Consider the following 17,038-nt stretch of genomic DNA (forward strand, 5'->3'; position numbering starts at 1 on the left):
ATGCATGAAAACTCACCACTAATCTGTGCAATCTTATTACCGAAACAGGAAAGGTGGAAGCAATTTCAATTACAGCTGCAACAGAATCTGGTCAAATCCCAGTCACATACTTGACTGTTGTTCTTATAGTTATTTCTTCTCTACGTGTGCTGAAGTTACACAGTGAGGGATCAATTACTATTGCCAGACATACGTAAGGGGGCGTATGAAATGCTGAAGTTGTGAGACCAGAGCAGGTTTTTATTGATATAGACCATTCACTGTTCGAACATCAGTCTTAGGAATTAGACAGAGAGCGATTTTGAGCAAAATTTGAGCAGGGACATTTACGCCATAACGTAATACCAAATTATGTGGTTACTTTGTTGTTTACCTCATTTGTGTGTTTTGCCTCATTGAGGATTTTGTATTTATCCTCTCTATACAAAAGTTTCGTGCTTTTGCACCATTATACAAAAGATGCAGTACAATAACACTCAATGATGTTTCAGTCTACTTGTACAGATATTGACCCCTGGAAACAGCACTATGCACTCGCCTCGAGTCTGGAAAATAATTTGCTACATTCCCGCTCTTATGACTCTTTTCATTACATCGGCTTCTGTTCTTCACCGAATCCGATTCAGCAGACCTTGTCACTGACTCATTACTTTGTAGTCTTCAGATCATGTGAGCGGAATATCACAGTCCATAACCCAGAAGTCAGACCATACTCAGGGAACCGTACTCTGCTCTAGATCATTTCATGAACACCAGGAAGATATATCTGTGATCTTCAAAATTTACTCACCTGTTTTTTAAGAGCAAGATAAACAATTCCAGGTTTCTGCTTTTGTTGTCACACCGACAAGGTTATAATTGCTGGAACCAGTTGAGACTGTCCGCTCTTCCACATCAATTTTCTCCCCAGGAAGTGTTAAGATGATGGTCTGAATGGGATTCTTCTAAAAAGAAGAATCTTTTTATCGATTGATTTCTGGTTTAGGGCCGACCAGGCTCCCGCTGGGCCTCCACCCTAGCGCTGATCACAGCAGTTTCCCGCAGTCTTCAGCGTTTTTGTAGCAAGTACCCTCGAGGATGACATCAAAAGATATTTGCTGTTACTGTGTGATACTCTACCAATAGAGACAGCTCTATCAATGGAGACATCTCAGTCCGCTGGGATGGGATAATTTCTGCAGTGTGTCCTGCGGATCAGATACAGTGCACTTTATCATTCAGATCATACAGAGTGAGAGTGCTCGAAAAGGCCAAGTGAGATTTCCCCACAGGAGTTTATTGTCGGTGGAACAATACCAGTGGCACCACCCTAACCCAGGAAAGAACTGTCTCAGAAGTCCATTTGGCAAGTTTACTTTTCAGACTCTGGTCACTATGCTCCACGAGCCCTGCAGCCTGTGGGCAATAAGCACAATGAAGTTGATGGTGAATCCCAAAATGAAAGTATAATTCTTCATTAATATGTCCAATAAAATGGGGGTGAGGGGATGGGCATTGTTAGAATGTAGACAATATCAAATACCAAAGCAGGTTATAATCTCCTTGAGTAAAATATTTACAACAGTTTTAGCAGTAGTGTTGGAAGTGGGGTAAGCTTCAACCCATCAAGGAAAAGCAAATCAACAATGACCAAAACATAATTATAATGCTGACACCTTTGCAACTCACTGAAGTCTTTAAACATCTTTTGCAGTTGGCATGAGGTGGTCAGAGGTCGACTCACACTTGTCAGAGAACATAGAACATAGAAACTACAGCACAAAACAGGCCCTTTCATCCACGATGTTCTGCCGAGATTTAATCCTAATGTAAAATATAATAACAACCTACACACCCCTCAATTCACTGCTATCCATGTACAAGTCTAGAAGTTGCTTAAATGTCCCCAATAACTCTGCTTCCACCACTACCACTGGTAACGTATTCCATGCATTCACAGCTCTCTGTGTTAAAACAAAAACTACTTCTGACATCTCCTTTATACCTTCCTCCTAATATCTTCAAACTATGAGTTCTCATACCAGTCAATGTTGTCCTGGAGAAAATACTCTAGCTATTGACTCTATCTATTCCTCTCATTATTTTGTACACCTCTCTCAGGTCTCCTCTCTTCCTCCTTCTCTCCAGAGAGATATCCGAGCCTATTCAACATTTTTTTCATAAGCCAAGCCCCCCAGTTCAAGCAGAATCCTGGTAAACATTCTTTGCACCCTCTCCCAAGCCTCTGTATCTTTCTTACAGTAGGGCCACCAGAACTGGGCACAATATTTCAAGTATTGCTTCACCAGGGACTTGTAGAGCTGCAGCAAAACCTCACGGCTCTTAAACTCTATCCCCCCGTTGATGAAAGCCAAATCTCCATATGTTTTCTTAACAATCTTATCCACTTGTATTGCAACTTGGAGGGATCTATGTACTTGCACATCCAAATCCCTCTGTTCCTCCACACTGCCTTAAATCCTATCTTTAATCCTATATTCAGCATTCGAGCTCCACCTTCCAACATGCATCATTTCGCATTTATCCAGGTTGAACTCAATCTGCCATTTCTCAGCCCAGCTCTGGATTCTGTCTATGTCGCGCTGCAGCCTACAGTAGCCATTTATACTATCGCTGACACCTCCAAACTTTATGTCATCTGCAAATTTACTAACCCTCCCCTCAACCTACTCATCCAAGTCATTTAAAAAAAAACTGCATAAAGCAGAGGCCCAAGTACAGAACCCTGGGAGACCCCACTCAACACTGTCGTCTAGGCAGAATACTTTCTATCTACAGCCACTCTCTGCCTTCTGTCAGCCAGCCAATTCTGTGTATATCTGTTTAATGCCTGGAAACAGAGTGTTGATGGAGGGTTGTCTGTTTATGTCTGATTAATGGTCGGTGATAGGGTGTGGTGCAGGGTTGTGTGTGTTTTTCTGTATATATCTGCTTAATGACAGGAGACAGACTGGTGGTGGTCGAATGCTGTGTGTGTGTGTATTTATGTGCATATCTGCTCAATGGAAGGATAACAGGGCAGTGGTGGAGGGTTGTGTGTGTGTGTGTTTCTGTGTATATCTGTTTAATGGCACGAGATAGGGTTGTCCTGGAGGGGTGTGCGTGTGATTCTGTGTATGTCTATTTAAGGGCTGGAGACAGGGTGGTGGTGTGTGTGTTTCTGTGTATATCTGTTCAGTGGCAGGAGACAAGGTGGTCATGAAGTGTTGTGTGTGTGTTCCTGCAAATATCTGCTCAATGGCAGGAGGCACGTTGTTCATGGAATGTTGTGCTTGTGTGTGTGTTTCTGCGTGTATCTATTTAATTGCAGGAGATAGGGTGGTGGTGGAGGATTGTGTTTGCATGTGCGTTTTGTGTATATCTGTTTAAGGGCAGTAGGCAGGGTGGTCGTCGAAGTTTGTGTGTGTATATTTCCGTGTATAACTGTTTGATGAGAGGAGACATGGTGGTCAAGGAGGTGTGACTGAGTGTGCGTGTGTGTTTCTGTGCATATGTGCTTAATGGCACGAGACAATTTGGTGTGTGTATGTTATTGTGTATATCTGTCCAATGGCAGGAGGCAGGGTGTTCATGGAGTGTTGTGCATGTGGGTGTTTCTGCGTATATCCTTTGTAATGGCAGGAGACAGGGTGGTGGTGGAGGATATATGTCTGTGTTTCTGTGTCTAAGTGCCTATTGGTAGGAGACACGTTGGTGGTGGAGGTTTGTGTGTGTGTGTTTCTGTGCATATCTGTAAAATGGCAGGAGACTGGGTGGTGGTGGTGGAGGTGGAGGGGTGTGTGTGTGTTTCTGTGTGTATCTGTTTAATACCAGGAGACAGAATGTTGGTGGAGGGTTGTCTGTGTGTTTGGTATTTTTTTCTGTGTCTGTCTGTTTAATGCTGGTGTTAGGGTGGTGGTGCAGGGATGTGTAAGTTTTTCTGTAAGTAACTGCTGAATGACAGGAGACCGACTGGTGGTGGTGGAGGGTTGTGTGTGTGTCTGTTTCTGTGTATATCTGATTAATTGCAGGAAACGGTGTGGCGGTGGAGCCCTCTGTATGTATGTGTGTTTCTGTGTATATCTGTTTAAGGGCAGGAGACAGGGTGATGGTCGAGGGATGTGTGCGTGTTTCTGTGTATATCTGTTTTATGGGTTGGAGAGAGTGTGGTGGTGGAGGGTTGTGCGTGTGTGTTTCTCTGTATATCTGATGAACGGCAGGAAACGGGGTGGTGGTCAAGGGATGTGTATGTGTGTGTGTTTGTGTATATACCTGCTTAAAGGCAGGAGACAGGTGGTAGTGGAGAGTATAGTGTCTGTATTCCTGTATCTATGTGCTTACGGCAGGAGACAGGGTGGTGGTGGACGGTTGTGTATGCATGTGCGCTTTTGCGTATATCCATTTAAGGTCAGTAGGCAGGGTGTTCATAGAACATAGAATATAGATCATTATGGCGCAGTACAGGCCCTTCGGCCCTCAATGTTGCGTCGACCTGTCATTCCAATCTGAAGCCTATCTAACCTACACTATTCCATGTACGTCCACATGCTTGTCCAATGACGACTTAAATTTACTTAAAGTTGGCGAATCTACTACCATTGCAGGCAAAGCATTCCATACCCTTACTACTCTCTGAGTAAAGAAACTACCTCTGACATCTGTCCTATATCTGTCACCTCTCAATTTAAAGCTATGCCCCCTCGTGCTCGCCGTCACCATACTTGGAAAAAACTCTCCCTGTCCACCCTATCTAATTCTCTGATTATCTTATATGTCTCTATTGAGTCACGTCTCAAACTTCTTCTCTCCAACGTAAACAGCCACAAGTCCCTCAGACTTTCCTCAGACGACCTTCTCTCCATACCAGGCAAGATCCTAGTAAATCTCTTCTGCAATCTTTCCAAAGCATACTTCTTATACTTCTTATATTGCGGTGACCAGAACTGTACACAATACTCCAAGTGCGGCTGCACCAGAGTTTTGTACAGATGTAGCATAACCTCATGGTTCCAGAACTCGATCCCTATATTAATGCCTTCTTAACAACAGAGTCAACCTGGGTGGCAACTTTCAAGCATCTGTGTACCTGGACACCGAGATCTCTCTGCTCATGTACACAACCAAGAATCTTATCATAAGCCCAGTACTTTGAATTGCTGTTCCTCCAACCAAAGTGCATCACCTCACACTTGTCCACATTAAACTCCATTTGCCACCTCTCAGCCCAGCTCTGCAGCTTATCTATGTCTCTCTGTAACCTACAACATCTTTCATCACTATCCACAACTCCTCTGACCTTAGTGTTGTCTGCAAATCTACTAACCCACCCTTCTACTCCCTCATCCAGGTCGTTTATAAAAATGATGAACAGCAGTGGACCCAACACCGACCCTTGCGGCACATCACTAGTAACTGAACTCCAGATGAACATTTCCCATCAACCATCAATCTTTCAGCAAGCCAATTACTGAATCCAACCTGCTATATCTCCCACAATCCCATTCCTCCGCATTTTGAACAATAGCCTACTGTGGAGAACCTTATCAAATGCGTTGCTGATATCCATATACACCACATCATCCAGTTTAATCTCATCTACCTGTTTGGTCACTTTCTCAAAGAACTCAATACGGTTTGTGGGGCACGACATAACCTTCACAAAACCGTGCTGACTCTCCATTATCAAATTATTATTTTCTAGATTATTGTAAATCCTATCTCTTATAACCTTTTCCAACACTTTACCAATAACTGAAGTAAGGCTCACAGGACTATAATTACCAGGGTTGTCTCTATTCCCCTGCTTGAAAAGGGGAACCACATTTGCTATCCTCCAGTCTTCTAGCACTATTATTGTAGACAATGACGATTTAAAGATCAATGCCAAAGGCTCGGCAACCTCCTCCCTTGCTTCCCAGAGTATCCCAGGCTAAAGCCCATCCGGCCCAGTGTACTTATCTATTTTCACACTCTGCAGGATTTCTAATACCTCTTCCTTACGGACCTCAATCCCACCCCTTTCTTGAAGCCTGTATCTCAGTATTCTTCTCGACAACATTGTGGTTTTCTAGAGTGAATGCTGTCGAAAAATATTCATTTAGTCCTTTCTCTATCTCCTCCGACTCTTCACACAACTTCCTATTAATATCCTTGATTGCCCCTAATCTTACTCTTGTCATTCTTTTATTCCTTAAATACCTATAGAAAGCTTTATGGTTTACCCTGATCCTATCGGCCAACAACTTCTCATGCCTCCTCCTGGCTCTTCTGAGCTCTCTCTTTAGGTCTTTCCTGGCTACCTTGTAACGCTCAAGTGCCCTAACTGAGCATTCACATCTCATCCGACTGTAAGCTTCCCTCTTCCTCTTGACCAGAGATTCTACTTCCTTCGTAAACCACGGCTCCTGCGCTCTACAGCTTCCTCCCTGCCTGACAGGAACATATTTATCTAGGACTCTCAGGAGCGTTTCGTTGAATAAGCTCCACAGTTCTAATGTGCCCATTCCCTGCAGGTTCCCTCCCCATCGTCTACTTCCTAAATCTTGCCTAATCGCATGTAACTGCCATTCCCTCAGCTGTAAATTTCGTGGAAGTTGTGTGTGTGTGCATTTCCATGTATAACTGTTTGATGACAGGAGACAGGATGGTCGAGGAGATTTGAGTGAGTGAGTGTGTGTTTCCATGTATATGTGCTTACTGGCACGAGACAGTTTGGTGTGTGTGTTTTTTGTGTATATCTGTCCAATGGCAGGAGGCAGGGTGTTCATGGAGTTGTGTGTGTGTGTGTGTGTGTGTGTGTGTGTGTGTGTGTGTGTGTGTGTGTGTGTCCGTAGGTGTGTGTGAGTTTCTGCATATATCTTTTTCATGGCAGGAGACAGGGTGGTGGTTGAGGGATGTGTGTGTGTTTGTGTGTATATCTGCTTTAAGGCAGGAGACAGGGTGTTGGTGGAGGGTTGTGCATTGGGTTCAGTGTCTACCTGTTTAATGTCAGGAGGCAGGATGGTCATATTGGGTTGTGTGCATGTATGTTAATGTGTATATCTATTTAAGGGCTAGAGACAGGGTGGTAGTGGAGTGTGCTGTGTGTGTGTTTCTGTGTATAACTGTTTAATGGCAGGAGACAGGATGGTCATGGAGGGTTGTGTGTGTTTCTGCGTATCTCTATTCAATGTCAGGAGACAGTGGTGTTGGAGTGTAGTGTTGGAGTGTAGAGTGTCTGTGTGCTTAGTGGCAGGTGACAGGGTGGTGGTGGAGGACTGTGTATGTTTCTGTGTATACCTGTTTAAGGTCAGTAGACAGGGTGTTCGTAGAAGGTTGTATGTGTGCTTCTGTGTATCTCTGCTTAATGGCAGGTGACAGGGTGGTGGACGACGTTGGTGTGTGTTTCTGTGTATATATGTTTCATTGCAGGAGACGTGGTGGTGCTTTTCTGTGCATAACAAGATGTTGGTCAGGGGTTTTGTGTGTATTTGTGTGTGGGTGTTTCTGTGTATATCTGTTTAATGGCAGAAAACAATGTGGTGGTTAATAGTTGCGTGTACATTTCTACGTATAGATTAGATTACTTACAGTGTGGAACCAACAGTTCGGCCCAACAAGTCCACACCGCCCCGCCGAAGCACAACCCACCCACACCCCTACATCTGCCCCTTACCTAACACTACGGACAATTCACCTGCTCTGCACATCTTTGGAATGTAAGAGGAAACCTGAGCACCTGGAGGAAACCCACGCAGACACGGGGAGAACGTACAAACTCCACAGTCAGTCGCCTGAGGTGGGAATTGAACCCAGGTCACTGCGCTGTGAGGCAGCAGTGCTAACCACTGTGCCACCGTGCCACCTGTTTAATCTGTTTAATCTCAGAGGACAGGGTTGTGGTGGAGGGGTGTGTGTGTGTGTTTCTGTGCATGTCTGTTTAATGGCAGGAGACAGGTTGATGGTGTCGAGATTAGTTTGTGATTCTGTTAATATCGGTTTAATCGCCAGAGAGAGTGTGATGGTGGAGGGTTGTGTCTGTGTGTGTTTATGTGTATATCTGATTAACGGCAGCAAACGGGGTGGTGGTGGAGGGTTCTGTATATGTGTGTGTTTCTGTGTATATCTGTTTCAGGGCAGGAGACATGATGGTGGTCAAGGGTTGTGTGTGTGTACTTTTGTATATCTCTGCTAAATGGCAGCAGAACAGGGTGGTAGTGGACGGATGTGTGTGTGTTTGTGTGTATATCTGTTTAATGTCAGCAGACAGGGCGGCGGTCGAGGATTGTGTGTGTGTGTGTTTTTCTATGTATATCTGTTTAGTGGCAGGAGAAATGGTTGTGGTTCAATTGTAGAGTGCGTGTTTGAATGTATATCCACTTAGTGGCAGGAAATAAGGTTGTGGTGGGGGACTGTGTGTGTGTTTCTGCATATATCTATTTAATGGCTGCTGACAGGGAGGTAGTGGGGGGGGGGTTGTATGTGAGTGTTTCTGTATATATCTGTTGAAATGCAGGAGACAGGATGGTAGTGGAGGGTTGAGTGTTTCTGTATATATGTATTGAATTGCAGGAGACAGGGTGGCAGTGGAGGGTTGTGTGTGATTCTGTGTACATCTGATCATTAGCAGAAAACAACTTGCTTAAGTAGTGGTGTGTGTGTTTCTGGGTATCCCTGTTTAATGGCAGGAGACAGGATGGTCGTGGAGGTTTGTGTGTGTGTGTGTTTCTGTGTATAATTGATTTATGGCAGCAAACAGGGTGGTGGGGGAGGGTTCTGTGTGTGTGTGTTTCTGTATATACCTGTATAATTGCAGTAGACAGGTTGGTGGTGGAGGATGGTATATTGTTGTTTATGATTATATCTGTTTCATGGCTGGTGACATGGCGGCAGTTGATGGTTGTGCGTGTGTTTCTGTGTATATCTGCATAATGGCAGAAAACAATGTGATGGTGTCCTGTTGTGCGTGTATTTCTGTGTATATCTGTTTAATGGCAGGAGACAGGGTTGTGGTGCAATGTGGTGTGTGTTTATTTCTGCGTATATCTGTTTAATAATAGGCGAGGGGGTGGTCGCGGTGGTGTGTGTGTGTGTGCGTTTGTGTATATCTGTTTAATGACAGGAGTCAGGGTGGTGGGTGGAGGCTTGTCTGGATGTTTCTGTAAATATCTGTTTAATTGCTGGAGACAGAGTGGTTTTGAAGGTTGTGTGTGTTTCTGTGTATATCTGTTTAATGGCAGTAAACAATGTCGTAGTTGGGGGGTTGTATGTGTGTGTTTCTGTGTATGTCTGTTTAAAGATAAGAGGCAGGGTGGTGCTAAAGATATGCCTTTATGTTTCTGTATAAATCTGTTTAATTCCTGGCGAAAGGGTGGTGGAGGAGGGTGGTGTGTGTGTGCGTCTTTGTGTGTATAAATGTTTAATTGCAGGAGACAGTGTGTTATTGGAGGAATCGGTGTGCGTGTTTCTGTGTATATCTGTTTATGACGGGAGACTGGGTAGTGGTGGAGGGTTGTCTGTATGTTTCTGTAAATATCTGTTTAATTGCTTAATGACAGGAAACAATTTGCTGTTCAAGGGTTGTGTGTGTGCGTGTATGTGCATGCATGTGTGTGTGTGTGTGTGTTTCTGTGTATGTCTGATTAATCGCAGGAGACAGGGTGTTGGTGTAGAGAAGTGTGTGTGTTTCTTTTTATATCTGTTTGATCACCAGAGAGTGTGTGATTGGAGAGGTTGTGTGTGTGTGTATTTATGTACATATCTGATTAACGGCAGCAAACAGGGTGGTGGTGGAGGGTTCTGCATGTGTGTGTCTCTGTGTATATCTGTTTCAGGGCAGGAGACATCGTGGTGGTCGAGGGTTGTGTGCGTGTACTTCTGTGTATATCTGCTCAATGGCAGCTGAACAGGGTAGTGGTGGAGGGATTTTCGTGTGTTTGTGTATATATCTGTTTAATGTCAGAAGACAGGATGTTTGTCGAGGATTGTGTGTGTGTGTTTTTCTGTGTATATCTGTTTAGTGGCAGGAGACAAGGTGGTGGTGAAGTGTTCAGTGTGTGTTTGTGTGTATATCTAATTAACAGCAGGAAATAAGGTGGTGGTGGAGGGTTGTGTGTGTGCATTTCTGTATATATCTATTGAATTGCAGGAGACAGGGTGGTCGTGGAGGGTTATATGTGTGTTTCTGTGTACATCTGATCAATGGCAGAAAACAGGTTGGTGGTGTAGTATTGTGTGTGTGTTTCTGTATATCCCTGTTTAATAGCAGGAGACAGGATGGTAGTGGAGGTTTGTGTGTGTGTGTGTTTCTGTGTATAATTGATTTATGGCAGCAAACGGGGTTGTGGGGAAGGATTCTCTCTGTGTGTGTTTCTGGATATACCTGTTTAATTGCAGGAGACAGGTTGGTGGTGGAGGGTGGTAGGTGTTTGTTTCTGATTAAATCTATTTCATGGCAGGAGACATGGTGGCAGTTGATGGTTGTGCGTGTGCATCTGTGTATATCTGCTTCATGGCAGAAAACAATGTGGTGGTGCACGGTTGTGTGTTTGTGTATTTCCATTTATATCTGTTTAATGGCAGGAGATAGGGTTGTGGTGGAGGGTGGTGTGCATGTGTTTCTGCATACATCTGTTTAATGATAGGTGAGGGAGTGGTCGTGGTGGTGTGTGTGTGTTGTATGTTTGTGCATACCTGTTTAATGACAGGGGACAGGGTGATGGTGGAGGCTTGTCTGGATGTTTCTGTAAATATCTGTTTAATTCAGGAGACAGGGTGGTTTTGGAGGATGGTGAGTGTGTGTTTCTGGATATAACTGTTTAATGAATGTATACAGGGTGGTCGTGGAGGATTGTGTGTGTGTTTCTGTGTACATCTGCTTAATGACAGGAAACAAATTGGTTGTCAATGCTTGTGTGTACGTATGCGTGTGTTTTTCTGTCTATGTCTGTTTAATGGCAGAAGACAGGGTGATGCTGAAGATATGTCTTTATGTTTCTGTATATATCTGTTTAATTGCCAGAGACAGAGTGGTGGAGGAGGGTGGTATGTGTGTGTTTGTGTGTCTATGTGTTTAATTGCAGGAGACAGTGTGGTGTTGGAGGAATGGGTGTGTGTGTTTCTGTGTATATATGTATAATGATGGGAGATTGGGCGGTGGTGGTGGAGGGTTGTCTGTATGTTTCTGTAAATATCTGTTTAATTGCTTAATGACAGGAAACAAATTGCTGTTCAAGGTGTGTGTATATGTGTGCGTGTGTGCGTGTGTGTGTGTGTGTTTGTGTGTGCATCCGGAGAGTGTGTGATTGGGGAGGATTGTGTGTGTGTGTATGTGTATGTTTATGTGCATATCTGATTAACGGCAGCAGACAGGGTGGTGGTGTAGGGTTCTGTATGTGTGTGTGCTTCTGTGTATATCTGTTTTAGGGCAGGAGACAGGGTGATGGTCGAGGGTTGTGCGTGTGTATTTCTGTGTATATCTGCTCAATGGCACGAGAACAGTGTGGTGGTGGAGGGTATTGTGTGTATGTGTGTGTGTGTTTCTGTGTATATCAGTTTAATGCCAGGAGACAGAGTGGTGGTGTAGGGTTGTCTGTGCGTGTTTTTTGTGCCAGTCTCTTTAATGGTAGTTGATAAGGTGGTGGTGCAGGGTTGTGTGCGTTTTTCTGTATATATCTGCTTAATGACAGGAGACAGACTGGTTTTCGTGGAGGGTTGTGTGCATGTGTGTTTCTGTTTAATGGCAGGAGACAGGGTGGCGTTGAAGATATGCGTGTATGTTTCTGTGTACATCTGTTTAGTTGCAGGAGGCAGTGTGTTGGAGGAGGATGGTGTGTGTGTGTATCTGTGTATATATGTTTAATTCCAGGAGACAGGGCGGTGGTGGAGGGATTTGTATATGTGTTACTGTATATATCTGTTTATGGGTAGGAGATGGGGTGTCATGGAGGGTTGTGTATGTGTGTGTGTTTCTGTGTATATCTGTTTAAGGACTGGTGACAGGGTGGTGGTGGAGGGTTGTGTGCATATTTCTGTATGTCTCTGCTTAATAATAGGAGAACAAGGTGGTGTTGGAGGATTGTGTGTGTGTTTCTGTGCATATTTATTTAAGGGCAGGAGACAGGGTGGTGATGGAGGATTGTGTGTGTGTGTTTCTGTGTATATTTATTGAAGGGCAGGAGACAGGGTGGTGATGGAGGATTGTGTGTGTGTGTTTCTGTGCATATCTGATTAATGGCAGGAAACAGCGTGGTGATGGAGGATTGTGTGTGTATTTCTGTGTGCACCTGTTTAATAGCAGGAGACAGGGTGTTCGTTGAGGGTTGTGTGCGTGTGTTTCTGTATACATCTATTTAAAGGTTGCAGACAGGGTGGTGGTGGAGGGTAGAGTGCGTGCGTGTTTCCATGTATAACTGTTTAATGACAGGAGACAGTGGTGGAGGAGGAACGTGTTTGTGTTTCTGTGTTTAACTGCTTAATGACAGGAGACAGGGTGGTGCTGGAAATATGTGTGTATGTTTCTGTATGTATCGGTTTAATTGCAGGACACGGTGGTGGAGGAGGCTGGTGTGTGTGTGTGGTTATGCGTAAATCTATTTAATGGCAAGACACAGTGTGGTAGTGGAGGGTAGAATGTCTGTGTTTCTGTATCTATGTGCTTACTTGCAGGAGACAGGATGGTGGTGGAGGGTTGTGTATGTATGAGTGTTTCTGTGTATATCTGTTTAATGGCAGGAGACAGGGTGGTGACCGAGAGTTGTGTGTGTTTGTTTCTGTGTATATCTGTTTAATGGCAGGAGACAGGGCGTTGGTCGACGGTTGTGTGTGTGCATTTCTGTGAATATCCACTCAATGGCAGGAGACAGGGTGGTCGTGGAGGGTTGTGCATGTGTGTGTTTCTGTGTATATCTATTTAATTGCTGAGGACAGGGTGCTGGTGGAGAGATGTGTCTGTGTTTCAGTGCATATCTGTTTAATGACAGGAGACAAGGTGGTGGTAGGGCGATGTATGGGTCTGTGTTTCTGTGTATATCCGTTTAATGTCAGGAGACAGGGTGGTGGTTGAGGGCGTATGTGCGTGTTTCTGTATATGTCTGTTTAATTTCAGCAGACAGGGTGGTGGTAGAAGGTGATGTATGCATGTTTCTGTGTATTTCTGTAAAATAGTAGGAGACAGGGTGGTGATGGAAGTTTGTGTGTGTTTGTGTTCCTGTGTATATCTGTTTAATGAAAGGAGACAGGGTGGTGGTGGAGGGTTGCTGTATGTTTCTGTAAATTTCTGTTCAATAGCAGCAGACAGCGTGATGGTGGAGGATGGTGAGTGTGTGTTTCTGTGTATAACTGTTTAATAGCCGGAGACAGGGTGGTGCTGGAGTTTTGTGTGTGTATTTCTGTACATATCTGTTTAATTACAGGAGACAGGTGGAGGGTTGCGTGTGTGTTTCTGTGTATACCTGCTCAATGACAGGAGACAAATTGGGTGTCAAGGATTGTGTGTGCGTGTTCCTGTGTATATCTGTTTAGTGACAGAAAACAATGTGGTGGTGAAGGGGTTTGTGTGTGTTTCTGTGTATATCTGTTTACTTGCAGGAGACAGTGTGGTGGTGAAGGGTTGTGTGTGTGTGCTTCTGTGTTTGTCTATTTAATGGCAAGAGACAGGGGGATGGTGTCGAGATATGTGTGTGTTTCTTTTTATACCTGTTTAATTGCCGGTGAGTGTGTGATAGTGAGTGTGTGTGCGTGTGTTTCTGTGTAGATCTGTGTAATGGCAGGAAACAGTGTGGTCGTGAATGATTGTGTGTGTGTTTCTGTGTATATTTGTTTAATGGCAGAAAACAATGTGGTAGTGAAGGGTTGTGTGTGTGTGTCTGTTATATTTGTTTAATGGCAGGAGACAGGAAGGTGGTTCAGAGATTTGTGTGTGTTTCAGTGTATATCTTTTTATTGTTCGGAGGCAAGGTGTTGGTGCAGGGTCGTGTGTGTATGTGCTTCTGTGTATATCGGCTTGATAGCATGAGACAACGTGGCGGTGGAGGCTTGTGTTTTGTGTTTTAGTGTATATCTGATTAGTGGCAAGAAACAGGGTTTTGGTGGAGAGTTGTGTGTGTTTCTGTGTATATCTACTTAATGGAAGGAGACAGTGTGATGATGGAGGGTTGTGTGTGTTTCTGCATATATCTGCTTATTGGCAGGAGACAGGGTAGTGGTGGAAGGTTGTGTGCTGGTGTTTCTGTCAATAACAGTTTAATAACAGGAGACAGGTATTGGTGCAGGTTGGTATGCATGTTTTTCTGCATTTTACGTTAACCGTGCAATTTCCTGCAGAGACATTCACACATGGACACGAGCCACATTGATAATAAGTGAGTTGGAAACGTGTTGGAACTGAGTTGAAAGAGCTTCTTTTTTTAACGTTTTTAAGATGTCAATTACGCTGAACAGCAACGAGCTATTGGAAACAGAAAGGTGAACGGTACAATGGCTTCAACTTTCAGTGCTGGATGCCACTGAGCCGCAGGACGGGCGTCGGCAGCTTGTATTCTGTCGTGTATCGGTCATCGCATTCGCCTCACACGCGAAAAGTCCCATATTCGAGACTGGGCCAAAACTGCTTTGTTCTTCAACTGCAGCCTTTGACATAGACAAGAAAAGAGCTTTCTTGTTTGCCTTCCCATCTGCAAACCTGCCTTCGAATTTGCATGAACAAATCTGCTCTCACAGTGCAATGCAATGCAATTCCATTTACTTACAGTGCAAAACATTGTAAAGTTTTTCTCCAAACTGGTTCTGATCATATGCCATTCTGTTTGAGAGTGGAGTTACCACCTTCTGATCCTTCCACGAAAAGCATTACCGCATTTGCATTCCTTGCGCAGGCGGCCCGGTTCAAAGACAGGGAAGAAGCTGATGCGCTGGTGTCACAATGCACCACGGATTCCTCAACTAGTCTGTCTGTCAAATGTATCCCAAAGTCGTCTCTGAAAGAGCTCATTTGGAAGGTGTCTGTCGTTATTCAACGTACGAGAATTGGCACCAGAGGTCCTGAATCATGTTTTGGAGCAATTCGCACGTTCGTGGCTCTTTCAATCAGCAACAGCAATGAAAGAAATTACACTCTCAGAGGAACCTCAGTACCTGTGCTTTCATAGCGTCTCTAGTATTAAGGTGCGCCCCGAGATCTAAGCCATGTTGAAACTGAAACGGAGGAATCGACAGAGAGGCTACAGAATGACATCGCATCCATTTGGTTTTCTTGAAATCACTGAGGAGCAGGAAAATGTAAACGGGGAGGGCGAGTGGGGAAGTGAGGCCGTTGCAGCTCTGGTGAAACCCCTTCTTTGTGACTCACTCAGCAACCAGACACGTGAAGGTGACTCAGAGGCGTGAGAGCTCTTCACATCGAGAACAAAAAGCAATCAAGGGCGGTTAGCACCTCTTCCGGAGTGGGGGTGGGGTGAGATAATTACCTTTTGACTTCTGTTACTATGTTCAGAAACTGCCTTTTAGATTGAGGTGAACAGAAACTGCATTTCTAAAAAGCACCATGGAACTTGTTAAACTTTATTGAGTCGCTTCTCATCGATTCCCACACAGGTTTCCGACTCAGTTGGTATCCATGAGGCTCATGTCCAGGAGTGAACATCTCTGCAGTGAATTGCACGGTTGAGGCATAAACGCAAGGAAAGTGGCATCTCGAACCGGCCCCGAGGTCAGAGCATCCTCACGATGTAATCTGTCGTTCTCGGATTGGAATGCGACCTCCGGTTTTAGGGTGGAACATTCTTTGGGACCTTATTCTGCAAAACAGACACAGTGACTGAAACTATGCTGCACGGTATGATTTGGGACACGGCCTGCTCAGGTTTGTGCATTTTCCCTGTAGTCCGGTGTGTTTCATGTTCGGTGTAACCGTGAAAGTTGTCCTGTTTCGAGCAATGGGTGAAATCATTTAGCAAAGCAAGAATCCGAATTGCAGTAATGTCAAGCAGCTGATGGTAATTTGACCCAATCATAACCGATCATATATTCTCACACACTCACAAATACATTTGTAGCTGAATCCAGTCTGAGAAGATAGACTCAGCTTACCAGTGATTTTTGTCTGGATTGATGGGCTATCGTTAACTGCTGAGAAATTGATATTGTAGACGGGCACATCCCAGCAGCTGTGCGAGTCGGAGAGGGATCATGGAACCATTTTCACGGGAGTTTACATCTGTTGTTATGCAGGAGCACAATTGGAAGTGCAAGAAAATGGGGGGAGGGGGCGTGGCCGGCTGGTAGTGTGGCCGAGCGGTCTAAGGCGCTGGACTAAGGCTCCAGTCTCGACAGAGGCGTGGGTTCGAATCCCACCGCTGCCATTTCTGCTGAACAGCTCCAACGGCACAGCCTGGTAAAATGCTGTTTCGATCCCTGCTGCGTTTCTGTTAAAAGCAGAAGGAAAATGGGTTTGGTTCCCGGGGAATTGACTGCGGTGTGGGAAAGTGCCGAATTTTCCAAAGTGTCTGTGCTGTCGTGATCGTGTTCGCCTCCCGCGCGGAAAATCGCCAGCAGCTCAACTGTTGCTTTCTGTTCCAGGCAAGTTGAGCTTTTTCTGGAACCGAATGGAGACTGTTATTTCAGCGCTGTTGCGAAACAGAGTCCTACGGTGACTCGACTCGTCGTTATTTGGTTTTCTGGCCAATGAGAAAATCATTCCAATGTATTTCGGTGTCATATGTTACTGAAATTCTCCCACTTCCGTCATTTCCGTCCTGGAGACATCGGAAGGGAAAGGTAATCTAATCGAGACTGTGATTGGTGAAATTCACTTTTTATGGCCCATTCTTATTATGATCTTTCTTTGTCTCTTTGCAGCATTGTCTGGGAAGTGGTGGTGCACTCAGTCTCCAGTATGTTTGAAAGAGTAGTTTGGAATTGCCCTGTTGTTAGTTGTGTGATTACTTTATGGCTCACGCCCCCGGACTGTCTCACAATTAGCATTCATGCTCGCTGTGTCTGAAAATACATTTGGTTTTCCAGGTTGGTTTGTGTTCTGCAGTGTTTCACAATGCTACCTTTCCCGTGAGCAGTCGAACAGACT

At 44.6% G+C, this 17,038-nt stretch overlaps 1 non-coding gene across 1 annotated transcript; it reads left to right on the top strand.

Moving 5' to 3' along the window:
* Window positions 1-16,234: 16,234 nt before the first annotated feature.
* trnal-aag (transfer RNA leucine (anticodon AAG)) lies at window positions 16,235-16,316 on the top strand. The gene has a single exon. It is a non-coding gene; the product is annotated as a tRNA-Leu (tRNA).
* The last annotated feature ends 722 nt before the right edge of the window (window positions 16,317-17,038 follow it).

Source organism: Chiloscyllium punctatum, chromosome 30 (assembly GCF_047496795.1).
Source record: "Chiloscyllium punctatum isolate Juve2018m chromosome 30, sChiPun1.3, whole genome shotgun sequence".
Classification (NCBI taxonomy): domain Eukaryota; kingdom Metazoa; phylum Chordata; class Chondrichthyes; order Orectolobiformes; family Hemiscylliidae; genus Chiloscyllium; species Chiloscyllium punctatum.